This window comes from Pongo abelii, chromosome 5 (genome assembly GCF_028885655.2).
Source record: "Pongo abelii isolate AG06213 chromosome 5, NHGRI_mPonAbe1-v2.0_pri, whole genome shotgun sequence".
NCBI lineage: Eukaryota > Metazoa > Chordata > Mammalia > Primates > Hominidae > Pongo > Pongo abelii.
In genome coordinates, this window is record NC_071990.2 from 27,611,725 (window position 1) to 27,639,114 (window position 27,390).

The 27,390-nt window shown below is 42.5% G+C and overlaps 2 non-coding genes and 1 pseudogene across 2 annotated transcripts; 1 reads left to right on the forward strand and 2 right to left on the reverse strand.

The window, feature by feature from the left end:
• Positions 1-4,228: 4,228 nt before the first annotated feature.
• Positions 4,229-4,302, forward strand: TRNAT-AGU (transfer RNA threonine (anticodon AGU)). The gene has a single exon. It is a non-coding gene; the product is annotated as a tRNA-Thr (tRNA).
• A 1,841-nt stretch (positions 4,303-6,143) lies between these two features.
• Positions 6,144-6,216, reverse strand: TRNAV-CAC (transfer RNA valine (anticodon CAC)). Its single transcript has one exon. It is a non-coding gene; the product is annotated as a tRNA-Val (tRNA).
• Positions 6,217-14,329: 8,113 nt separating this feature from the next.
• Positions 14,330-15,652, reverse strand: LOC129060158 (Golgi pH regulator-like; annotated as a pseudogene).
• Positions 15,653-27,390: the final 11,738 nt, after the last annotated feature.

Genomic DNA, 27,390 nt, shown 5'->3' on the forward strand with positions numbered 1-27,390 from the left:
TTCCTATAAGAGGAGATATGGCCTGAGAGATTCCCGCTTCTACCAAACACTGAAGGAAATTCAGGTCTCTCGCTGCTGGGGCAAGAACTCACTTGAGGATGGGGATGGAGGTGACTGGAAGGTTCCATGGAAAGCGTATCAGAGAAAGAAACCATCGTATATAGATAGACATAAAAATGTTCAGAATATTCTATTGCTGTTAGCTCTTAACACGAACTACAGAGCAGAATCAATCAGCTGTGAAGTTTTTTAAAAGTACACTTATCTAGAGGGTTTAAATATCTACATGTGACAGTAAAAAAGAAAACTATTCGAAGTATATGAAGGACGGTCGGCCACGGTGGCTCCAGCTGTAATCCCAGCACTTTGGCAGGCCCAGGTGGGCAGATCACCTGAGGTCAGAAGTTGGAGACCAGCCTGGCCAACATGGTGAAACCCTGTCTCTAGTAAAAATACAAAATTAGCTGGGCATGGTGGCACATGCCTGTAATTCCAGCTACTCGGAAGGGTGAGGCAGGAGAGTCGCCTGAGCTGGGGAGGTGGAGGTTGCAGTAAGCCCAGATTCTGCCACTGCACTCCAGCCTAGGGGACAGAGCGAGACTCCGTCTGAAAAATAAAAAATAAAAAAAAGTATATGAAGGAGAACCTCCTTATACCCAGGAGCAGAAAACTTTTGAAAACTTCAAAAACACAAACAATAAGGCAAAAAACAAAGAAGACATATTTGCTTACATTAAAATCAAGAATATAGCTACTGTAGTCCAGCTACTGGGGAGACTGGGGAAGGAGGGTTGCTTGAGCCTAGGAGTTCAATGCCAGTCTGGCCAACATAGCAAAACCCCCAACTTTAAAAAAATCTTTTTTTTTTTTTTTGAGACGGAGTTTCGCTCCTGTTACCCAGGCTGGAGTGCAATGGCAGGATCTCAGCTCACCGCAACCTCTGCCTCCCAGGTTCAAGCGATTCTCCTGCCTCGGCCTCCCGAGTAGCTGGGATTACAGGCGTGTACCACCACGCCCGGCAAATTTTGTATTTTTAGTAGAGACGGGGGTTTCTCCATGTTGGTCAGGCTGGTCTCAAACTCCTGACCTCAGGTGATCCCCCCCGCCTCAGCCTCCCAATGTGCTGTGATTACAGGCGTGAGCCACCACGCCCAGCTAAAATAATCTTAAATTAAAAAATCAAGAATATGTAAGATAAACGACACAGTAGAAATATAAATATGTAGACAGATGCGCTAATGAGAGAGTATGTTTGAATTGTCTCCAAAAGTGGCAAGGGTTTAATATATATCAAGAAGCCATGAAAATCTGCAAGAGAAGGACAGCAAGATCAAAAGGAAATGAACAAAAGATAGAACAGGCAATTAGAGGACAGAAATATGTCAAGACTAACAAAGATTGTACAAAATCTTTAGTAATCACAGAAATAAAAAGTAAAAAGATATATTGCATTTACTGTCATTACATTGGCAAAACTAGAAGGTGAATAAAATCAGTTTTTGCAGGACTAGTGATAAAAGAACCCTCCTGTCCTGCTAGTCGAAGTTTAAATTAATGAAGCCATTCTGGAGTACTTCTTATTCAAATTAAGTATATTCACATTCTATGATGTAACTGCTCTTCTCCTAAGCATAAATCTTCCCCCACCCTATCCACTGCCTCAAATCTTACAAAACTACTGAGAGTACACATGTGATAAAGTTAATCACAGCCTTATTTTAGTCTTTTGAAATTGAAAGAAAATTTAATATTTATTATTGGAAAGTGGACAGGTAAACTGTTACAAATGCACACCATAGGCTATTAAGCAATATAAAAAGTAACAGAGTAGATATACATGCAATAATGTGAATGGAACTTGAAATTATAATACTATTGAAAAAGAACACCAACAAAAGAGATATGGGTTTCTGCTTCTACCTGTGGAGAAGTCACTGTTAAGAAAATTGCAAACAACAAGAAAAATATACTGGACATAAGTATGTGAAATAACTGTTTTCAGGCATCGCCTGCTGTCAGTTTGGGACTGTGATACCTGAGAGAAGAGAAATAAATGAGGTGAGTCTTACAAATGTTTTAGTTTATTGTTTAGAGTACGATCAGAAAATGTGGTCTAAAGATGAAGCCAAGGGTGTTATTGTAAGTCCTTTATTAATACCACAAAGAGACTTAAGGTGGTATCTAAACAAACCCTTAAGGTTCTTAAGGACATACCTTAAGGATCCTATAGTTCAAACAATAATTCTACAACTCTTAAGAATGTGGCCCTACTGCAGTTTTATGGGAAGCCAAAGGGAGACAAGGCATTATTTTCATGAATGTGGCTTTTGTTTTAAAAGAGATTGGCGAACTTAAAAAACAATTTTTTTTATTGAGACAGAGTCCTACTCTGCTGCCCAGGCTGGAGGGCAGTGAGTGGTCCGATCTTGGCTCACTGCACCCTCTACCTCCCAGGTTCAAGTGATTCTCCTGCCTCAGCCTCCCAAGTAGCTGGGACTACCACCATACCCGGCTAATTTTTTTTGTATTTTTAGTAGAGAGGGGGTTTCACCAGGTTGGCCAGGCTGGTCTCAAACTCCTTGGCTCAAGTGATCCTCCTGCCTTGGCCTCCCAAAGTGCTGGGATTATGGGGATGAACCACTGCTTTTGGCCTGGAAAACTTTTTCTTTGAAGACCCAGATAGTAAATATTTTAGGCTTTGTGGGCCATTCAGTTGATGTGGCAATTACACAAATCAGCTGTTGCAGGAAAGCAGCTACAGATAATGCTAAATGAATGAATGTGGTTATGTTCCAATAAACCTGTATAAAAATAGATATAAGGCCAGATTTGGCCTGTGGGCTATAGTTCGTGAACCCCTGGTCTAAAAGAATAAACTTCAGTAACTTTCATAAAGTCACATTTTTTGAAGAAAATTATAGTATTTGAACATTGACAGTCTGGACTGAAAGGAATAAAGGACAGCATAAAATGAAAAGACTGGACCTCACCCCTCTTCCTCCCAGACTACTATGGGAAAGAAGTAGGCTAAGAAAACCATTCAGCTGCAAGTAAATGATATTTCTTATTAAAAGAATGGATGAATCTGAGCGTGGAATAAGAACCCAGGAGATGGACCCAAGAGACTAGGGAGTCATTCTCAGAGGGCATTATTGAGTTCCAATCAACGCACTAGCGTTATGTGCCCACTGAATTCTACAATTGCTACAGACCAGTGTGCCTCTTGTTTTTTGTTTTTTCTTTTTCTTTTTCCTCTTGTTTTTGTTCTTTTTGAATAGGATTGTGTATCGAGATTATCCTATGTCTCCTCTGCCTGTAGTTGGGAGACAGATAACTTGTATCTTAAGTACATAGATGTTCAAACTAAGTAGAACCTTATTTGAAAAAAAAATTTTTTTTTTTTTTTTTTTTTTGAGACGGAGTCTCGCTCTGTCACCCAGGCTGGAGTGCAATGGCGCGATCTTGGCTCACTGCAAGCTCCACCTCCCGGGTTCAAGCGATTCTCTTGCCTCAGCCTCCAGAGTAGCTGGGACTAACAGGCGCCCGCCACCACCCCCGGCTAATTTTTTGTATTTTTAGTAGAGACGGGGTTTCACCACGTTAGCCAGGATGGTCTCGATCTTCTGACCTCGTGATCCGCCCGCCTCGGCCTCCCAAAGTGCTGGGATTACAGGCGTGAGCCATCACGCCCGGCCGAAAATATTTACCCAAGGAATTTAATCTGCACCATTACCTGATTTTGATAACGCCATCCTAGAGGTCGAGTTCATGTTGCAAGAAGTCAGACGTGGCCAGGGTGACCATATTTTGCATGCTGGACAGGCAGAATCATTGGGGGCCAAGTTAGAGAAAAATGTAGAGAGTGTTTTTCCTGATACCACTTACCCACTGAATGAACAAATGAAATGAGAGTTCATCAGAAGGCAAATTCACTGCCAGGCATAAGAGATGTAATTGTTCTCAAAACTAAGCAAGTTTTTTACCTGGCCACCAGAGCTTATCGTCTGGAGGTGTTCTTGACATTTAGAGCAGTTTCCTAAAGGAAAATAGTCTTCTTAATTCAGGATCTATTCTTATTCTACAGCAAGAACATTATTCTCTGGTTTTGACTGAGATCCAGAAATGTGGTATTGTGTTCCTACAAAGAAAATCACTGAGGTAGAAACATTGACAGGCTGAGGTGTAAATTTTTATAAAATAATAAATTACTCCCCCACAATACATGTGAGGCTTCGTGGCTTAGCTGGTTAAAGCGCCTGTCTAGTAAACAGGAGATCCTGGGTTCGAATCCCAGCGAGGCCTTTTTATTTCTTCCCCTAAATTTAGGTAAATTCTTGTCACTAGTTAAACCTGACTTGGATTTATATCTAATAAAGCAGCAAACCTTGAATCTCGATGTCTGAGGCACTTTGTAGAGGAACATGGTGATGAGTTTGAAACATTTACGATGAATTAGCTAAATCTATGCCAGAGACCAACCATCCAGAACCATCTAGAATTGAGCTGCAATCTTCTACGTTTAAATATTTGTAGCTACTTTTCATATTTCTAAGGAACTTACAGCTTCATGTAAGATTTTTGATTTTAATACAATTCAAAAGAAGGCAAGGAAGGAGATAAGACATACATATTGTATAAATTGAGGGTTGTGATAACTTCCTCCTTGCATGATTCTGAACTCTAGAATTTCACGGAATATATTGAAAAGTGGAGTAACATGACAACGTCTTGAGAGGATAAGAAGAATGATTAGTGAAACACCAAAAGAAAACACAAACAAAAACAAAAAACTTAACAAGAGGCTGGAAGCAAATGGGACCTGAAGTTGTGGATCATTTATTAGACAGATAAAAATAAAATGATGGAAAAAATTAATCAAACCCTGGATACAGTGTTATGTTTTAGCTGCTCTTTAGAGAAAAAAATTATCAGTTATATCTTCAAAGTATCACATTCTACAAATGCCTTCCCTCATAGCATTCCTTGTTGCAGTATTGAGCTCAGCTTTTTGCTTCTCCCTGTAAGGAATGATTACATTGGATGATTACTCCTTTGTGAGCATTTAGGAGAAAAACCAGTTACATAATTTACGAGTGCGGTGCAAAATGGAAATATTCCTTCTTTAAGAAAATTAGGAATTTCAAACCAGCAATAGCAGAGCATTAAATCAAGTGGCTGGCCTTGTGCAAATGCGTAGGTCGCATGCCCATGAAGACAGTCCTGACTGGGAAGACGGTCCTGATTGGGAATGTGGTTATTTGTCAAAAGACTGGATTTTAGAGACACCTTGAAATGGAGTGAAATCTAAAGTGATAGTCAATGATATCAAGTATAGCTAGAAGGCTTGGGCACTTAAAAGTACTAAACAGAGGCGAGGCGTGGTGGCTCACGCCTGTAATCCCAGCACTTCCGGAGGCTGAGGTGGGCGGATCACAAGGTCAGGAGTGTGAGACCAGCCTGGCCAATATAGTGAAACCCCGTCTGAGGTGGGCGGATCACAAGGTCAGGAGTGTGAGACCAGCCTGGCCAATATAGTGAAACCCCGTCTCTACTAAAAATACAAAAAGTAGCCAGGCGTGGTGGCGCACACCTGTAGTCTCAGCTACTTGGGAGGCTGAGGCAGGAGAATCGCTTGAACCCAAGAGGTGGAGGTTACAGCCACTGCACTCCAGCCTGGGCAACAGAGAAAGACTGTCTCAAAAAAAAAAAAAAAGTACTAACCAGGGAAATGTTCCAGTATAAAAAGAATTCTTAAAGTCCTGCTTTTGTTAGTCTTCTCTAACAAAGTAACATTTCTTATACAATTCAAGTTACTCTTTTCTCAGGCAACTCGACCTCCTTCCAAATCCCATCAAATGGACCAGGCTGGGATCTTTCAACATAGATACATGCTCCTTCTTCCTTTAGCCTCTTGTTGTCTTTGGGCTCTCACGGGGCTCCCTCTTCTCTAAATCTGGTGTAGGAAGAGAGCAAGTCGTATTCGTAGTGCTGAGTTACACAGTGTAAACAACTTACATTTGTATAGTAATTTATTCGAATGGACGGGGTCCTAAGAGCGGGAGTTCTAAAAACAGTCGCTGTAAATTTTAGGAAGACAAGCGGTCGCTGTAAGTTTTAGAAAGACAAAATTGAGGACAGGATAGTGTTCCCGCCCGGTTTCAAGCCGGGGACCTTTCGCGTGTGAGGCGAACGTGATAACCACTACACTACAGAAACCCCCGCTTACACCTCAGAAACCCCTACTAAGAGAAGGAACTATCCTGCTGGACCTAATCAGGAATTCCCTGTTAATCATCCCTGTTTCCTAGAAATTTGTTTTCTTTCTATGCAAGTCAGTGTCTACAATCGCATTTTAAAACTGCTACAAAACAAGCACCACATCGAGATTAGGAAATATCCAAAACCCATAAATTGCTAAATTTTTGAGTTCTATGAGCCTTATACTAAAACTATAACCTCCATAAGACAAATCTCAAACATCTTGACGCTGACCAGATTTGACGTTTACTTACTTGACGTGATGACTGGAATTTGTCCTTCTGCTTACCTCAGAATTCCTTCTCACTCTCTCACCTAGCGTCAAAATCGTTGCAAAATTCTACTGAGCTTACATTCAGACTCTATACAATGTCCTTCTCCTCTGTTGTTGATAGGTCCCTCGTTCAGGCCCTTCATATCTGTTCTTCACGACTGTCCGTACCAATTATAGGGCTGACTCTGAATCAATTCTCCACCGAGCTTAAAGTCCCAAGCTTCATTTCCCTTCATAAAGTTTCACAAACATAAACCTTTCTTCTTTCTTACATATGCATTTTATAGACTTTTTTTTTTTTTAAAAAAGAGAGGTTCTAGATTCACAGCAAAACTTTGAGCAGAAGGTACAGAGATTTCCCATATACCCCCTGCTCCCGCACATGCATAACTCCCTCACTATCAACATGCCCCACTAGAATAGTACATTCATTACAATTGTTGACCTATCTTGACATACCATCGTCACCCACAGACCGGAGTCTACATTAGGCTTCACTTTTGGTGTTGTACATTCTATCCATTTGCACGAAAGTATGATATATACCCACCAATATAGTATCATGCAGAGTAGTTTCACTGCCTTAAAAATTCTCTGTGCTTGGGCTGTTCATCCCTCCATACTCACAAACCCTGACAATGACTGATCTTTTTACTGTGTTCATAGTTTTGCCTTTCCAGAATGTCATATAATTACAATCATACAATATTTGCTTTTTCAGATTGGCTTATTAGTAATGTGCATTTCAGTTTCCTCCATGTCTTTTCATGGGTTGATATCTCATTTCTTTTTAATGCTGAATAATATTTCATTGTCTACATATATCACAGTTAATCCATTCACTTACTGAATAATATTTTGGTTGCTTCCAAATTTTGGCAATTATGAATAAAGGTGCTATAAACATCTGTGTACAGATTTTCGTGTGGACATAATTTTTCAACTCTTTTGGGTTAGATACCAAGGAATACAACTGGATTGTGTGAGAAGAATAAGTTTACTTTTGCAAGAAACCATCGAACTGTCTTTTAAAGTAGCTGTATCATTTGTGATTCCACCAGGAATGAATCAGAGTTCCTGTTAGTCCAAAGCTTCACCAAAATTTGCTGTTGTCAGTGTTCTGGGCTTTAGCTGTTCTGATAGGTGTGTAGTGATATCCTATTGTTGTTTTAATGTGCATTTCCCTGATGACATATGATGCGGAACACTTTTCATATGCTTATTTTTCATCTGTATAATCTTCTTTGGTGACATGATTGTTAAGGTCTTTGGCCATTTTTTTTTCATGAGGTTGTGTTCTTACTGTTGAATTTTAAGAGCTCTTTGTAGATTTTGAATAAGAGTACTTTATCTGGTATATCTTTAGCAAATATTTTCTCCCACTGTGTTGCTTGTCTTTTCATTATCTTGATGTTATACTGTTTTTGATCACTAACACGTCTTTTTGGCTCTTTCTCAGAATTTCCATCTCTCTGCTCACATTGCCCATCTGTTCTTGCATGCCATCTTTTTTATACATTAGAGCCTTCCACGTTTTTTTTTTTTTTTCTTTTTTTTTGAGACAGAGCCTCGCTTTGTCACCCAGGCTGCAGTGCAGTGGCTCATGCAATCTCTGCTTCATGGATTCAATCAATTCTCGTGCCTTAGCCTCCTGAGTAGCTGGGATTTACAGACATGTACCACCAGGCCCGGCTAATTTTTTTTGTATTTTTAGTAGAGATGGGGTTTCATCATGTTGGTCAGGCTGGTCTGGAAGTCCTAGCCTTACGTGATCCGCCCACTTGAGCTTCCCAAAATGCTGGGATTATAGGTGTGAGCCACCTCGCCTGGCCAAAGCCCCTAGCATCTTAATCAGTTGTTTCAAATTCCTGGTCTGAGAATTCCAACATCCCTGTCATATCTGAGTCTGATTCTGATGCTTGCTCTGTCTCTTCTGTGTATTTTGCTTTCCATTGTGCCTTGTCATTTTTCCTTGATAGCAGGACATGCTCCACTGGGTAAAGTGAGGTGCTATAAGCAGGCCTTTAGTAATGTGGTGGAAAGATGTGGGGGGAATAAAGCATTCTGTAGTCCCACAAGTAGGTCTCAGTCTGTTAGTGAGCCTGTGTCTCTGGACTGTCAACTTTAAACATGCTTACTAGGTTTTCCCCCACTTTAGGTGGGACTGGATGGCTAGAGTGGGCTGGAATTGGTTATTTCCCTTCCTGCAGATCAGTTGGGCTCTGATAAAACCCCAGAAGGTTAGGCTGAGGTTAAATGGTTTCTCCTGAGGGCAGACCTTATTAAGAGAACAAAATGCTCTAGCCTATTGCAAACTGGTTCTTGCTCCACCTGCTACCAGAGGTAGAGGGGATTTTTCTCCCATATTCACTATGACAATCTAGTCAAGCTCCTGAGGTAAAATTAACAAAATTGTGGCGTGCAGATGACTGAGTTCTGGAGTTTTTATCTCCTAGACTCGCCAATGTTGAGCCACTAACAATTTGCTAATTAGAGTTCAGGTTTCCCTGCTCCAGCACTAGTTCACATGGTGTCTGTTCTGTGGGTTTCTGCTCTGGTAAGTTGTGATTCTCTGTATTTGTCTTTTTCAATTTTGGGAGCAGTGGCTTGCCCTGTGACCTCATTTTTTCTGACAGACTTAAGAAGACTTGGGTTTTCAGTTTGTTCATGTTTTACTTGTTTTTAGGACTTAGTGATGACTTGTAGCTTCTTACGTGCCCGACTGGGTAATATATGTATATAAATCTATAGCTTTCTCTCCAAGAACAGTGTTAGCAGCTATCAATAAGTTTGGATATGTTGTACTTTATTATTTTTAGTTCAAACTATTTTCTAATTTCTCTTGTAACTTATCTTTAACCCATAGGTTGTTTGGGAGTGTGATGTTATTTCCCCAAGCATTTGGGGATATTTTCCTTTGTTTCTGTTACTGATTTCTAGTTTAATTCTATATTGATTAGAGAACATTCTTATTACTTTTTTTTTTTTTTTTTTTGAGAGGGAGTCTCGCTCTGTTGCCCAGGCTAAAGTACAGTGGTGCGATCTCAACTCACTGTAGCCTCTGCCTCCCAGGTTCAAGTGATTCTCCTGCCTCAGCCTCCTGAGTAGCTGGGATTACTGGTGTGGGCCACCATGCCCCACTACCATCAGGTTTTTGAATTTTTAATTTTGAAATAATTATAGATTTACAGGCAATTACAAAGAAAGCACAGAGAAGTCCCCTGTACCCTTAATTTATTTCCCCCCAATGGCTGCATCTTATATAACTATAGTACAATATCAAACCCAAGAATCTGACATTGGTACAATGTTTGTATATAGTTCTAGGTCATTTTATCATGTGTAGATTTGTGTAACGATCACTGGAAACCAGAAAAAAATGTTTCATCACCACAAAGATTTCCCTGTGGGTGCTACCACTTAATTAGTTACACTCACTTCCCATGCCACCGCCCCCCCGCCACAACTACTAATATGTTCTTTTTTTTTGAGACAGTCTCACTCTGTTACCAGGCTGGAGTGCAGTGGTGCAACCTCGGCTCACTGCAACCTCTGCCTCCCAGGTTCAAGCCATTCTCATGCCTCAGCCTCCCAGGTAGCTGGGATTACAGGCACGTGCCACCACACCTGACTACTTTTTGTATTTTTAGTAGGCAAAGGGTTTCACCATGTTGGCCAGGCTGTTCTTGAACTCCTGACTTCAGGTGATCTGCCCACCTCAGCCTCCCAAAGTGCTGAGATTATAGGCATGAACCACCGGGCCAGGCCTAATGTGTTCTTAATCTCTGTTTTTTATTTTGTTTTTAGAATGTTATAGAAATAGGCCAGGTGCGGTGGCTCACGCCTGTAATCCCTGCACTCTGGAAGGCCGAGGCAGGTGGATCACATGAGGCCAGGAGTTCAAGACCAGCCTGGCCAACATGGTGAAACCACATCTCTACTAAAAATACAAAAATTAGCTGGACATGGTGGCTCACGCCTATAGTCCCAGCTTCTCAGGAGGGTAAGGCATGAGAACTGCTTGAACCCAGGAGGCGGAGGTTGCAGTGAGTGGAGATGGCACCACTGCACTCCAGCCTGGGTGACAGAGCAAGACTCTGTCTTAAAACAAAAAAAAGGATGGCCTTTTTCACAGCCTAATGCCCTTGAGATCCATCCAATTTGTTGTATCAACAGTTCCAGCCTTTTAATTGTTGAGTAGTTGTTTATGTTATGGATGTACCACAGTTTCTTTAACCATCTACCTATTGAGGTACATTTTAGTAGTTTTCTAGGGTTTTGCTATTATAAATAAAGGATTACAAATAATTGTGATAGATTTTTGTGTAGACATAAGTTTTCATGTCATTTTTTATTATTGTTATATATTATTGAATATATACAATATATATTGAATGCTACACATGTAGCATTCACATGTTTCTGTTTTATAAAATGTCTCTGTTTCATCACTATGAAATGCCTCCTTTTCTTTTTTATTATGTCACGTCTCTATGGTAATACTCCTTGTCTTAAAATCTACATTTTATGTTAATACATACGTTTTATGTTAATTTTTTTATGGTTAGCCTTTGTGGGGTTTTTTTTTTTTTTTTTTTTTTTGGTTGTTGTTGTTTTTTTTAACTTTATTTTATTTAATTTATTTTATTTATTTTTTGAGACTCACTCTGTCACCCAGGCTGGAGTGCAGTGGCATGATTTTGGCTCACTACAACCTCTGCCTCTTGGGTTCAAACGATTGTCATGCCTCAGCCTCCTGAGTAGCTGGGACTATAGGGGTGGGCCAGCACACCTGGCTAATTTTTGTATTTTTAGTAAGAGACAGGGTTTCACCATTTTGGTCAAGCCAGTCTTGAACTCCTGGCCTCAGGTGATCTACCTGCCTCAGCCTTGCAATGTTCTGGAATTACAGGTATGAGCTACCACACTCAGCCTAACCTTTGTGTTATATATCTTTATCCCTTTACTTTTCTTTTTTTTTTAAGACAGAGTCTCATTCTGTCACCCAAGCTGGAGTGCAGTGGCGTGATCTCAGCTCACTGCAACCTTTGTCTCCTGGGTTCAAGTGATTCTTCTGCCTCAGACTCCCAAGCAGCTGGGACTACAAGTCTGCGCCACCATGCGTGGCTAATTTTTGTATTTTTAGTAGAGATGCGGTTTCGCCGTATTGGCCAGGCTGGTCTCTAACTCTTGACCTCATGATCCGCCTGCCTTGGCCTCTCAAAGTGCTGGGACTACAGGCATGAGCCATTGCGCTAGGCCTATCCCTTTACTTTTCTAAACCACTTAATTTACATCCTTACATATTGTTACGGCCTTTTAAAAATTGTGGTTTACGGCCTTTTAAAAATTGTGGTAAGATATACATAATATAAAATTTGTTATTAGAATTAGTTTTAAGTGTACATTTCAGTAGAATTAAGTACATTCACATCATCTTGCAACCATCCCCATTATCCATCTCCAGAACTTTTTATCATCCAAAATTGAAACTCTGTAACCTTTAAATAATAACTCCCCATTTCTCTCCACTTCCCCAGCTCTTGGTAACTACTCTTTCTGTCTCTATGAATTTTACTATTGTGGAAATCATATATTTGTCCTTTATGTTTGGCTTATTTCACTTTGAATAATGTTCTCACTCTTTATTCATATTACAGCATGTATCAAAATTTTTACTCCTTTTAGGCTTTCTGAATAGTCAACAGGTGGAATCAACCCAAATCAATAATGTTGCTGTGAAACATTGGCATATGAGTTTCTTTTTTAAATTCAAAAATTTTAAATACATTTTATTTGTTTATTTTTTGAGACAGGAGATTACCCATGCTGGAGTGCAGTGGCGCAATCATGGCTCCTCGCAGCCTCGACTTCCCGGGCTCCAGCGATCCTCCCACCCACACCCAGCTAATTTTTGTATTCTTGGTAGAGATGGGGTTTGGCCATATTGCCTGCGCTGGTCTCGAACTACTTGGCTCAAGTGATCCTCCTGCCTCAGCCTCCCAAAGTGTTGGGATTATAGGCATGAGCCGCAGAGCCAGCTGGGATGCTTTTTATTTCACTTTCTTGCCTACTTTCTGTGACTATAACTGCCAACACTATGCCAAATAGAGTGGTGAATGTGGGCATTTTTGTCTTTTACTGATCTTGGAAAAAAAGCTTTCAGTCTTTCACTATTTTTTTTTTTTTTTAATTGAGATGATGTCTCACTCTGTCGCCCAGGCTGGAGTACAGTGGTGAGATCTCAGCTCACTGCAACCTCTGCCTCCCAGGTTCAAGTGATTCTCGTGCCTCAGCCTCCTGAGTAGCTGGGACTACAGGCGCATGCCATGCCCAGCTAATTTTTTTGTATTTTCAGTAGAGATGGGGTTTTGCCATGTTGTCCAGGCTGGTTTCAACTCCTGACCTCAGGTGATCCGCCTGCTTCTGTCTCCCAAAATGCTGGGATTACAGGCATGAGCCACCGCGCCTGGCCAGCCTTTCACTATTGAATATGATGTTAGTTGAAGGTTAATCATAAGTAGCCTTTATGATGTTAAGGAAGTTTTCTTCTATTTCTAGTTCATTGAGTGGGTTTTTTTGTTTGTTTGTTTTTCATGAAAGGGTGTGGAATTTTGTCAAATACTTTTTCTGTATCAATGGAGGTGATTATGTAATTTTTTTCCATTCTGTTAATGTGGTATATATTACATTGACTGATATCTGTATGTTAAATTATCCTCACATTCCAGGAATAAATCCTACTTTTTCGTAGTGTATAATCTTCTTAACATATTGCTAGCCGGGCATGGTGGCTCATGCCTGTAATCCTAGCACTTTGGGAGGCCAAGGCAGAGGATTGCCTGAGCTCAGGAGTTCGCAACCAGCCTGGGCAACACAGTGAAACCCCGTCTCTACTAAAATACAGAAAATTAGCCAGTTGTAGCAGTGTGTGCCTTTAGTCCCAGCTACTCGGGAGGCCGAAGCAGGAGAATTGCTTGAATCTGGGAGGTGGAGGTTGCAGTAAGCCGAGAGCGCGCCTCTATACTCCAGCCTGGGTGGTAGAGCAAGACTCCATCTCAAAAAACAAAAGCAAAAACAAACCCAAAAACATATTGCTACCTTTAGTTTGCTAGTAATTTGTGGATAAATTTTGTATCATACTGCTTCAGTATCCTTACTAGTTATAGGTCTATTCAGATTTTTTATTTCTTTTTAATTACATTTTAATAGATTGTTTCTAGGAGCTTATCTACTTCATCTAGGTTATCCAGTTTGCTGGCATACAATTGTTCACAGTATTCTTTTATCATCCTTTTGATTTCTGTAAATTCGTAATGTTTCTTTTCCTTCCTTCCTTCATTCCTTCCTTCCTTCCTTTCTTTCCTTTTCTTCCTGTTTATTCTTTTCATTACAATCTCTGATTTTAATGACAATCAATCTCAAGGGAAAGCTATGACCACCTCCATGTGAACCTTAAAATGGATATCCTATGTGTTTGGCCCAGCTACCATAGACAGCTCTTGCCCCAGAGTTCCAGTGTATTTTTCCCTTTTAGTTTTTTGGTTCCTCTTTGCCATTGCACCAGCCTCAGGTCCACATAGGATGCTCTCTCCTGAGTATTGCCTTGAGTTACCGCTTCCTCTCATGTTCTAGCTGATGCTACTCATGATCACAGTATCACCTGAGTAGGAAAGAGGATGCTAGAGGTAAAAAATGCTACCACAGCATTTTGTTTGTTTATAAAATGTTAGACCCTGGTCCCCTCCATTTTTTCCCCTTTCATATCTAAATTTTGAGACCACAGGCCTCAGTCTGTAGTAGGCCTAAGTTCAAGGTGTCATATGCTTCTCTGGTGCCTGTTTGTGAGCCAAATAGAGAAACACTATGCTAGAGAGAGTGCTGACCAGGAAGATCACATCAAACCAATGGTAACAGAAATTGAACTGCAGTTCTCCAAGGACTTCGGTAATGATGGTGCAGTATTCTAGAGGCATACTCATTCAGATCAGCAGCGCAGAGGAGACAAAGTACATGCCCATTATCTGTGCTAATAGCAGGACATTGACACTGGAGGACTTACTGCTAGAGATGGCATAAAAGAACTTGGTATGAGTGATCAGCAATCCTCTGATGGATGTGGCAAAGATTATTCCAACAAGAATGGAGGAAATGTGTTGGGACCAAAATTTCACATCACATTGGATTCCCAGAGAATTCACAGTGATCTCAACACCTCTTGTGACAGGATTCATTTTCCCAACTCGACCAAAAGCAATATTGATGGTGCCATGAAAATTTTTCAAACACAGTAAATAGAGAAAAAGTAACCCAGAAAATTGAAATATTTTCCTTTGAAGGTTTTGGAGTATTCTGTTCTCTCCTTGGTATCATACAGATCAGCTGTTTTCAGAAAAAGCTGCCTGCTCCGTTCTTCCAAAGCATCCACTTCCTGTTGAATAAGTGGTAATACTTTTTATCATTCACCAGAATCCTGATGGTTTGTTATGCACCTCCCCCTTCTGGAACATCGTTCTCTGTGCCATTGCCATCCTTTTCTTTTTGGTTACGATCATATCCATGGTTTGGAGCAGTCGCTGTTTCAGGGCTAGAATATCTGTGTCAGTCACATTCCTGAGGAAGTAAGACATCAAAGTGTATGGGCAGTAGACAGCACCAAATCCAGAAAGGAGAGCCATGAGAGTAACTCCAATCACACCAACCCAGCTGATGAGCTGTTCTATGGATAAGATCCCATGTTTTGGGCTGAGAATGGGAAAGGAATCTCCTAGTTTCCAGAAAAAACAGATAAAGGTCAACCACAAGAGACAGGAAAAAAAGCAGTCGTTGTTTATGCACTAAGACAGAGGAGACAAAAGTAGTCAGATGTTGCTCACAGTAAAATAGCCAGTGTAAAAACGCACCATGAAAACCAGGATCAGCAGAATTACACCTAGGTTCATTTTCCAGTGAAAATAAGGAGAGCTGCTACTCAATACTCCTAAGATTTCAAAGATGATGAGCTCAAACATAGTGCAAGAAAATGCAAACGTCACAGAGAAGATCACCTGTACAACATACTGACGCACCTCATAGTTCTTAAACAATTGGCACATGAAGAAAAGCCACCCAAATTAAAAAAAAAAAAAATAGTATCTTGGAGGTAATCATGATGCTGGAATCAATCAGGAAGCCTATGGTGAAGTGTAGGGAGGGCTCCTGCCTCCATTTCCCACTTCCAAGGCCACGGCACGCTGGGGCCATCGGCCTCTCACATAGGCGGCCTTCGCCCAGGTGCAGCTGTAGGGACTGTGGCTGGTCAGCCTGAAGCCATCAAGCTGCGCCCCAGCCAGCCAGTCAACGGCTGTGTCCAGAGCTTCCCGCCTCTGGCTCAGCGTAGGTGGAGCGGACGCCTCCACTTTCATTTCTGATTTTAGTCTTCTGAGTCTCCTCTCTTGTTTATTTGTTTGTTTGTTTTTTGAGACAGAGTCTCACTCTATTGCCCAGACTTCAGTGGGGCCATTTCGGCTCACTGCAACCTCCGCCTCCTGGGTTCAGACGATTCTCCTGCCTAAATCTCCTGAGTAGCTGGGATTACAGGCGCCGCCACAACGCTAGGCTAACTTTTGTATTTTTAGTAGAGACGGGGATCTCGCCATTTTGGCCAGGCTGGTCTCGAATTCCTGACCTCAGGTGATCTGCCCGCCTCGGCCTCCGAAAGTACTACGGTTACAGGCATGAGCCACCGCACCCGGCCCTCTCTTCTTTTTTCTTGGTTCATTTAGCTAAATGTTTGTCAATTTTGGTGAACTTTTCAAAGAACCAACTTCTGGTTTCGTTGATTTTCTATATTGTTTCCAGCCTTTCCTTGCCTTTTCTGACAGCCTGCCCTATGGATTTAGCAATTACTAGCCAGGTCCACAGTTGCATAAGCCAATTCCTTAAAAAAAATCAACCTCTCACATATAAATATTCATCTGGATGATTCTCCACAAACCGAATAAACCCCGCCTACCAGCATGCAGCTCAAGAGCACTCTAAGTTCCTTTCCAATCACTATGCAGAGGGAACCACTATTGTGACTCGCCCCCCACCCACTGGGGCGAAGGCAGGGTCTTGCTTTGTAGTCCAGGCTGGAGGGCAGGGCGTAATCAGCTCACTTGAACTCCTGGGCTAAAGTGATGCTCCTGCCTCAGCATAAGCGACTAAAGGCTGGCTAATTTTTAAAAATTTTTTGTAGAGACAGTGTCTTAATATGTTGCCAGGGCTGGCTTCTAACTCCTGGCTCAAGTGATCCATCCGCCTCTACCAACTAAAGTGCTGGGATTGCAGGCGTGAGCCACTGCGCACCAGATCACTGAAGCTGGATTGTATAGACATAGCTCCTTTTTTTTTTTTTTTTTTTTTTTTTGAGACAGAGTTTCCCTCTTTGTTGCCCAGGTTGGAGTGCAGTGGCGCGATCACAGCTCACTGCAGCCTCCGCCTCCCGGGCTCAAGCAATTCTCCTGTCTCAGCCTCCCGAGTAGCTGGGATTACAGGCGCCCGCCACCAAGCCCGGCTAATTTTTGTATTTTTAGTAGAGACGGAGTTTTACCATGTTGACCAGGCTGTTCTTGAACTCCTGACCTCAGGTGATCCACCTGCCTCGGCCTCCCAAAGTGCTGGGATTACAGGCGTGAGCCAAAGCGCCCGGCCAGCTCCTTCTATTCTGAGATCTTCCAGGGTATTTTTTTCTGTCGTGTAGCGGTTACTATTTTGCCTCACAAGCAAAAGGTTTTTGGATCAAAAATATGATGTCTTTTCTTTTCTTCATGTTGCCTTTGTGAGTCTCTCTGTTTGAACCGATAGAATCTTTGCATGTTGTTAAGCATAAACACGGAAAGACTTTTTGTACTCTGTCTTTGATCTTGAGCCATCTCAGGAACCTTTGTCCCTTCTTTGTCCTGAGCTGTTATTGAATCCCGAATCCATTACCCTCTCTCCTTTTTTTTTTTTTTTTTTTTGAGACAGGTCTCACTGTGTCTCCAAGGCTGGAGTGCAGTGGAGCGATCTCGGCCCACTGCACCCTTCACCTCCCAGGTTCAAGCGATTTTCCTGCCTCAGCCTCCTGGGATTACAGGCGCGTGCCACCACGCCCGGATAATTAGTAGAGACCAGCTTTCGCCATGTTGGCCAGGCTCGTCTCGAACTCCTGACCTCAGATGATTCGCCCGCCTCAGCCTCCCAAAGTGCTGGGATTACAGGCGTGAGCCACCGCACGCGGCCGCTCCCTTTCTTTTAACTCTGCGTTTGGCTGCAGGTTTTGAGAGGCCCATATGGTGCCTTACCCGAGTAGGTGCCAATGTGCAGGATCCCATCTGTGCAATGCAGGTGAATCTGGCTTCCTTGGAGTCTCGAGAGCAGAACTTTGTCAACAGTTTTCTGCAAACAGAGTTTCCTTGGGGATCTCTAAAAAGGAACAGGGCTCCGTTTTGAGCAAAATGGGGAACTGGACATTCTTTACCCTGAAGGACAGAGAGGAGATTTCAAGAAATAGATAAGCGGCAACCTCATGTGGACATGTGAATCGATACTTAGAAACTGTCAAGGGTTTAAAGAAATTATACCCCGGCCGGCCGCGGTGGCTCACGCCTATAATCCCAGCACTTTGGGAGGCCAAGGCAGGCGGATCACAAGGTCAGGAGTTCAAGACCAGCCTGGCCAATATGGTGAAACGGCGTCTCTACTAAAAATACAAAAACAATTGGCTGGGCGTGGTGGCAGTCTCCTGTAGTCCCAGCTACTCGGGAGGCTGAGGCAGGAGAATCGCTTGAACCTGGGAGGCGGAGTTTGCAGTGAGCCGAGATCGTGTCATTGCACTCTAGCCTGGGTGACAGAGGGAGACTGCCTCAGAAAAAAAAAGAAAAAAGAAAAAAAAATTATATCTTGGCCTGGCCTCTATGGGGCCCCTAATATTGGCATTATTAGCATGATGCTCTAATCAAGTAAGCTGATCAGTAACTAAGAAAGTTTTCGTTTTCTTTTTTCTTTCTTTTTTTTTTTTTTTTTTTTTTTTTTTTGAGACAAAGTCTCGCTCTTGTCCCCCAGGCTGGAGTGCAATGGCATGATCTCGGCTCACTGCAACCTCCGCCTCCCAGGTTCAAGCTCTTCTCCTGCCTAAGCCTCCTGAATAGCTGGGATTACAGGTGCCTGCTACCATGCCGGGCTAATATTTGTATTTTTAGTAGAGCCGGGGTTTCACCATGTTGGCCAGGCTGATCTCAAACTCCTGACCTCAGGTGATCCGCCTGCTTCGGCCTTCTAGACTGCTGAGATTACAGGCGTGAGCCACCAAACCCAGCTCCATTTTCTTTTAAGACTGCATTAAACCATCATTGTCATGTAAAGTTTCACTATAATAAAGGAAACAATTCTCTCTTTCTATATCCACCTTCCATAATCCCCAGGTCGCACCTCACCTGTTTCAATAAAGTCTATCCAAATGATTGTAAGTTACTTGTTTAATAAGGAAATACAAAACAACAAAAACCTATTTTGTTTGCTGCTCCCTTACGGAAAATCCAATCTCTAAATCCAAAACTCACAGACTTGAAGGAGCAAGTTTCTGTTGTTTCACTTGTGTGAATTTGGCCCAGAAAATTCATATAGAAGGTGCTAGCTAGGGTGAGAGAATTTCCTCTGCATCCCTTATGAAGTCCTGGAGCTAATCAAGGCTGCTACCTTTGATTCCAAGGGCTGGAATCAGAGCATGAGTGTCTTGTGGATCTGACTCCCTGAGTCATGTATGCACCCTGGATTCACAGGTTCGGGTCACTACTGATAGATCCAATTAACATGGAAAGACATTCCATGTGAGTCTTTTTTTTTTTTTGAGACAGAGTTTAGCTCTTGTTGTCCAGGCTGGAGTGCAATGGCGCGATCTCGGCTCACCGCAACCACCGCCTCCCAGGTTCCAGCAATTCTCCTGCCTCAGCCTCTCTAGTAGCTGGGATTACAGTCATGCACCACCACGCTGAGCTAAATTTGTATTTTTTTTTTTAGTAGAGACGGGTTTCTCCATGTTGAGGCTGGTCTTGAACTCCTGACCTCAGGTGATCTGCCCGCCTCGGCCTCCCAAAGTGTTGGGATTACAGGTGTGAGCCACGGCGCCCGGCCTCTTTTTTTTTTTTTTTTTTTTTTTTTTTTTAGACAGAGTCTTTCTCTGTCACCCAGGCTGTGCAGTGGCGCGATATCGGCTCACTACAACCTCCACCTCCCGGATTCAAGCAATTCTCTGCCTCAGCCTCCCAAGTAGCTAGGATTACAGGCTCCTGCCACCACACCAGGCTAATTTTTGTATTTGTAGCAGAGATGGGGTTTCACCATCTTGGCCAGGCTGGTCTTGAACTCCTGACTGCGTGATCCACCCGCCTCGGCCTCCCAAAGTGCTGAGATTACAGGCTTGGCCAGGCAAGAGTACAGTGGCACAATCATGGCCCAATGCAGCCTTGACCTCCCAACTTCCAGGGCTCAGGCAATCCTCCCCTCTGCCTCCCAAGTATCTGGGACTATACTCACCGTCCACCACTCCCGGCTAATATTTTGGTATTTTTGGTAGATACAGGGTTTCACCATGTTGCCCAAGCTGGTCTTGAACTCCTGGACTCAAGTGGTCTGCCTGCCTCAGCCTCCCAAAGTGCTGGGATTACAGCGTGAGCCACCGCACCCAGCCTGGGTCTAATTTTTGTTCAACCCAATGATTCTCCTAAAATTCCCAGGTCTCAGGCCCGGTGCGGTGGCTCACGCCTGTAATCCCAGCACTTTGGGAGGCCAAGGCGGGTGGATCATGAGGTCAGGAGTTCGAGACTAGCCTGGCCAACAAGATGAAACCCCGTCTCTACTAAAAATACAAAAACCAGCTGGGCATGGTGGCGGGTGCCTGTAGTCCCAGCTACTTGGGAGGCTGAGGCAGGAGAATCGCTTGAACCCGGGAGGTGGAGTTTGCAGTGAGCCAAGATTGCGCCATTGCACTCCATTCTAGGGGACAAGAGCCAGACTTTGTTTCAAAATAAAATAAAATAAAATAAAATTCCCAGGTCTCACTTAATAGGCTGTCCAAAGCCAGTCTTGGACGCCATTAGGGAGACTCCTACCCCTTTTGCCTTACCGTTCTTTCACATCAAAGTAATTCTGTGAATCATTGTTCTCTAGCTTTTCACGTGGAGTCTCCTTCCTAGTTGGAGAATAGTGACTCCTTGTCACTACTGCAGACACCCTTAGGGAGGACACCTGTGGTTTCCTGCCTTGCTTATTAGATGTCTACAATTTTTTCTTAGATTATTTTTTGAATGAATAACTTGGCTTCATTCACCATTCCAGATACTATTATTGCCATGTTACTATACGCTTACAGTATTTGTTAAATTATTTCATTTTATTAATTAAAAAAAGTTTTTTGAGACAAGGTCTCGCTAGGTTACCCAGGCTGGTCTCGAACTCCTAGGCTCAAGCTACACTCCTATCTCAGACTCCCAAGTTGCTAGAATTATAGGTACATGCCACCCTGCCTGGCTTAATTTTTATGATAAGTAACACATTCACTTGGTTCAAACATCTTGAGTACAGAAAAAAAATGCAGCTAATATCACCTTCCTCTTTCTCACCCACCCAGTTCCCAGCTTTTTAATTTAATTTATTTTTCTTACGTGCTATCATGTCAAAGTACAGTTCCTAGCATTTTAAACAGGCTACCATTGTCAAGAATTTCCTTCTATCTTTCCAGAGATTTTTAAAAGTGCAAATACAGTCTAATACAAATACATATTCTCTTCCACCCTGGCCCAGTCTGTGTATTTAAAAGAGCATAAGGAGGCCGGGCGCGGTGGCTCACGCCTGCAATCCCAGCACTTTGGGAGGCCGAGGCGGGCGGATCACGAGGTCAGGAGATTGAGACCATCCTGGCTAACACGGTGAAACCCCGTCTCTACTAAAACATACAAAAAATTAGCCAGGCGTAGTGGCGGGCGCCTGTAGTCCCAGCTACTCAGGAGGCTAAGGCAGAAGAATGGCGTGAACCCGGGAGGCGGAGCTTGCAGTGAGCCGAGATTGCGCCACTGCACTCCAGCCTGGGCGACAGAGCGAGACTCCGTCTCAAAAAAATAAAAATAAAAAAAGCATAAGGAGGGGCCAGGCCCAGTGGCTCACGCCTGTAATTCCAGCACTTTGAGACGTCGAGGCGGGCGGATCACTTGAGGTCAGGAGTTTGAGACCAGCCTGGCCAACACGGTAAAACCGGGTCTCTACTAATAATACAAAAATTAGTCTGGCTTAGTGGCCTGTAGTCCCAGCTACTCAGGAGGCTGAGGCAGGAGAATCTCTTGAAACAGGGAGGCAGAGGTTACTGTGAGCCGAGATTGTGCCACTCATAAATAAATAAATGAAAACTGTTATATTTCGTATATATGGCATAATTTATTTAACTGATTATATACTTAAGATAAATAGCTTTTTCTTAATCTTTATATTACAAGTAATATCAAGTGAATAATTAGAACATAATCGTTATGCCTGCAAGCATCCTTTGTACACTTGTGAAATGCACATCAAGGGACATTTGATATATGCATTTGAAATGTTGATGAATTCTGCCAAATTGCCCTCTGCAGGAGGCTGAGCGTGATTTATTTCTTTGTGGTGAGCACAATAAAACAGGATCCTGGCCATACTCAATATCACACTTGCACAATATTAGATTATTTGTTACTACTGTGAAGCAAAATCAGGCAATCCATGAAGACTGTAGAAGAATAAAAAGTGGCTGGGTGCGGTGGCTCACGCTTGTAATCCCAGCACTTTGGGAGGCTGAGGCCGGTGGATCACCTGAGTCAGGAGTTCGAGACCAGTCTGGCCAAAATGGTGAAACCCTGCCTCTACTAAAAATACAAAAATTAGCTGGGCGTGGTGGCAGGCACCTGTAATCCCAGCTATTTGGGAGGCTGAGGCAGGAGAATCGCTTGAACCCTTGAGGCGGAGGTGCAGTGAGCCAACACCACACCAATGAACTCCAGCCTGGCCATCAAGAGCGAAACTCCATCTCAAAAAATAAATAAAATTAAAAAATAAAAAAAGAAAAAGTAAGGTATTCTACCCATGAAGAGTGCTTGAAAGATCATGCTATACGAATAAAAAACTCTCACCTTGGATTGACCTAGATGAGTTCGTAGGTCAAGGCAAAAATTACACTTCTACTGCAGAGACTGAACCCTGCTTCACACAAAACAAAGGATACTTGAAACTGTACTAATGCTAGGAAGAAAGACATGATGACAAGCTAAGAGTGTCAATTGGCAGGACAGGCATAGTTGGGGTTCTGGGGTTTCTCTGGGGACAGAATTACTGGGAAATTCACTGATCTTCCCCACATGCAGAATAATCTGCCATCAGGTTCTATAAAATGAGTTTTTCTACTTTACTTTGAAACTCTGAAGAAGATAGCCCCACAAAATATTATCATATTGCAGAAAATTTTCCTAGATCATTAAAATAAAAGAAATGTTAATTAACAGTAAATAACTTGTTAAACTTAAATTTTCCCTCTGCTCAAAATACCTTCCCTTCTTCTTCACCACAAGTTCACTCAAATTTTAGATATACCTCAAGAATCACCTTCCCTTGGGAGGTTTCCTCAGACCAACGTGAGTTAGATGTCCTTCCTCTGTTTTCATTTGTCACAACAAAAATATTATATGTATGAATTTCTACGTGGAATAAAAGTAGGATTTTATTCTTAAAAATATAGATCTTAGATTTCGCTGTACAGGCATTAAGTGAGTTTTTATTTTTGCATAGCTTTTTGTCTAATACCAAGCAATCCCACATCTAGGAATATCCCTCAGTGACATTTCAGTTTATCATTCTAGTGGATTAAATGAGACTAATCATTGTAGTGATATGCGGTAACAGAGTTGAAGCAACCTGCATGTCTGTCATCAGAGTAGGTGGGTATAAACTTCATGCTGTGAAGAGTCACAACTAATGAAGCAGCTGCGTATGTACCAAGATGGGTAGATTTTTCAAGGTGAAGTAAAATCTAAGAAACAAAAAACAAAAGATCAAAACAAACAAATAAAAGCAAAAAGCACAATACCAAGGTTAAAATCATAGCAATACGCAAAAAGCAGATTAAGTGAGACGATAGCTCAATGGGAATGGCAGGGAATTGTGTGAGAATCGGAAGAAGCTAAGTCAAGTGGTCCTAATTTTACCTTTTGTAAGACAGCTGTGTAGCACTGTCCCCTGCCCTCTTGCTGGCCTGGAAGATAACCAGTCACAGGCAGCTGCCTGGCCCCATCTCACTCGACAGTCTCTCCCTGTGAGTATTTCTCTGCAGAAAAGTGCTGGAGGTCTCCTGGGCTCCTTCCTTACAAAGCGGGTTTTAAAAGTCGTTCTCTGTAATCAAGAAGTGAATGTCTGTGTGCATTGAAAAGACAGAGAAACAGTCATAAGACTGTATAACAGTTTTAAAATTTAAATCAAATTTCTGTGTGTTCTGCCCGAGGTTTATTATTGGCCTGGGGTTTGTGAGATTTTGTGTCCCTGCGGAAAGCCTTCCTGGCTCTTGAGTCTAGAGTTTTGGTATTTTCGATTTTGATACGTGGAATGTATAAGGAAAGGGAAAAAGCGCCGCAAATATGACAATGGTTGTTATAGTAGTTTCTCTAGAATAGTAGTTCTCACGTTCACTTCACCCTGGAAGGACCCTCCTTCTGAAACTGGGCGGAAATACCTCCCGGATTCTTCCCACTCCCCTCTCCATTTCAGCTTGGGTAACTTGTTTCATTGAATTCCACCCCAGCTGAAGGAGCCAATGCTGTCCCAAGAGAAGGATCGCTGTGGGGCCCTAACTAACCTCAGTCTCTATGCTGATGTGACCCAGGTTAGTAGCCTAAGGCACTGCCACATTACAGGTCCCACCTGCTGGTGAGCCTGGTCACCCTTCTCAATTAGGAAAGAGTGAGGCTCTCAAGGTTTTTGTTGTTGTTTGTTTGTTTTTGTTTGTTTGTTTTCGGTGGGGGGAGGTGCGGCAGTTAGACAGGGTCTCTCTCTGTCCCCAGGCTGGAGTGCAATGCCACGATCTTGGATCACTGCAGCCTCTGCCTCTCGGGCTCAAGCGATTCTCCCATCTCCGCTTTCCCAGTAGCTGGGACTCCATGCGTCCGCCAATTTTTGTATTTTTAGTAGAGACGGGGGTTTCGCCATGTTGCCCAGGCTGCTCTCGAACTCCTGAGCTCAAAGGATCCTCCCGTCTCGGCTTCTCACAGTGCCAGGATTACAGGTGTGAGCCACTGTGCCCAGCCTCTCACGGTTTATAAAACGGAACAGAGTTCCCTTTTGAATCACAACAGCATATTTTATTGGGATTTGTATTATTGATTTTGTATATATCACGTAAGAGTTTTTTGCTGGATACTTGTAGTGTGAATATCTTCTTCCTACCTGTGTTTGAGAAACAGCTTAATGGTGTCTTGTGATAAAATTGTTAATTTTCACGAAGTCAAATTTATTTCAATTTTGTTTACTTATTTTTGTATCTCCCTATGAATCTTCGTTTCCCCAAGGTCATGGAAATAGCCTATGCTCCACGCCCCTCCCCCACCCACTTAAGTAATCATTTACCTTTTATTTGTTTATTTTTATTTTATTTATTTTTTTGAGCCATCTTGGCTCACCGCAACCTCCATCTCCCAGGTTCAAGCAATTCTCCTACCTCAGCCTCCCGAGTAGCTGGGATTACAGGCTCCCGCCACCACACCCCACTAATTTTGTATTTTTAGTAGAGACCGGGTTACTCCATGTTGGTCAGGCTGGTCTCGAACTCCCGACCTCAGGTGATACCCCTGCCTCTGCATCCCAAAGTGCTGGGATTACAGGCATGAGCCACTGTGCCTGGCCACATCACTTACCTTTTATTTTTAGGAATATGATCAAAAGACCTGAACAGGCACTTCCAAAATAGAATATGTCAATGGCCGGTAAGCACATAAGCAGATGTTGTGATATCAATAAAAAGTTTGCTTATTTATTTTAACCAGTGGCGACCAGACAAAATACCTCAACTGTCTCTGGAAACTTTATTTTCTTCCCAGAAATCTTTTCAAAACTCTTCCGTGAAGGTTGTGTTTGTCTGGGGGAGAGGTGAAGGTGTGGTTTGGGATGAGTTGCAGATGAAGGAGATAAGACAAGGTTTCTGCCTTAGGGATCTTCAGGAATATCTGTCCTTTAATCAGACTGCTGAACTTGATTTGGCTGATCCCCCTTTCTTTTTCAGTTCCCTCCATCCCTCTAATCCCCATCACCTAAAAAGACCTCCAGAGACTTAGTTCATAGCTGGGCTTGATCTACATCTCTTTGCTCCAGACATTTCTGCTCTGTGTCAACGCCAGCCTGCATCTATCTGGGATGTTGGGTGGGGTAGTAGAGTGGGATCGGTCACTCTAGCCATAAGGTCTCCTAGGTTGGGCACTCAGCATTTGCCATCGGTGTCCAATGATTATGGGGAGACTATTCTTCAGTGGGTTAAATGGGCAGTCACACAGTTCTGTAAATTCAGGCCAACATGAGGTGGAGTTCAGAAATTCAAGACAGTCAGGAGCTGGGGGAGAGAGCTCAGCCTTTCCTGGAGTTGCAGTGGTGCAGGTATGTACTAGATTTGTGGCGCCCTACATTTGCTGGGACAGTGGCAGGATTTATCAGAATTGAGGAATAAGAGAAATAAAAGATTTTAAGTTTTAGTTATTTGATGTGGGTTTTATTATACATTTTGCTAGAAAGAGTAAAGGTCAATTTTTCTTTTGATTTAAGAAATGTATTTTATTGTAGTAAGAGCACTTGACATGAGATTTACGTTCTTAACAAATTTAAATGTATGCTATACAGTTGTCCCTTGCTTTGTGGGGGAGATTGATTCCAGGACCTCAGGCATATTCCAAAATCCCTGCATAGTCAAGTCCTGCGACTGGCCCTCTGAAATCTGCCCCACCTACATGAAGAGTCAGCTCTCCCTTTGTGCAGGTTTTGCATCTTGCCAATACCGCATTTTTGATCTGCAAGTTTGGATGAAAAAAATCCACGTATAAGTGGACCAAGTGCCAAGCCTGGGTAATATAGCGAGACCCTGTCTCTACAAAAATAAAAATTTTTTAAAAATGTGAAACAAACTGAATGTCCACCATCAGGTGAGTGGATGAAGAAAATGAACCTTGACTGGGAGTGGTGGCTCACACCTGTAATTCCAGCACTTTGGGAGGCCAAGGCAGGCAGATCACCTGAGACCAGGAGTTTGAGACCACCCTGGCCAACATGGTGAAACCCCATCTCTACTAAAAATACAAAATTAGCTGGGTGTGGTGGTGCGGGTCTGTAGTCCCAAGTACTCAGGAGGCTGAGGCAGGAGAATCCCTTGAACCAGGGAGGCAGAGGTTGCAGTGAGCTGAGACTGCAGCATTGCACTCCAGCCTGGGTGACAAGAGTGAAACTCCATCTCAAAATAAAATAAAATAATAATAAAAAAGAAAATGAACCTGGAGGATAATATGCGAAGTGAAATAAGCCATTAAAAGAACAAATTAATTCTATTTTAGATTAACCTTTATTAATCTTAATTTGTTAACTACTTAATTCTACTTGAGATATCTAAAATGATCAAACTCAGAATCAGAGAGAATGGTGGTTGCCAAGGGCTTGGGAGAAGGGGAAACAGGAAGTTGCTAATCAACAAAGTTGCAGTTATACATTGTATTAGTCTGTTCTCATACTGCTAATGAAGAGATACCTAAGAGTGGGTAATTTATAAAGGAAAGAGGTTTTATGGACTCACAGTATCACCTGTCTGGGGAGGCCTC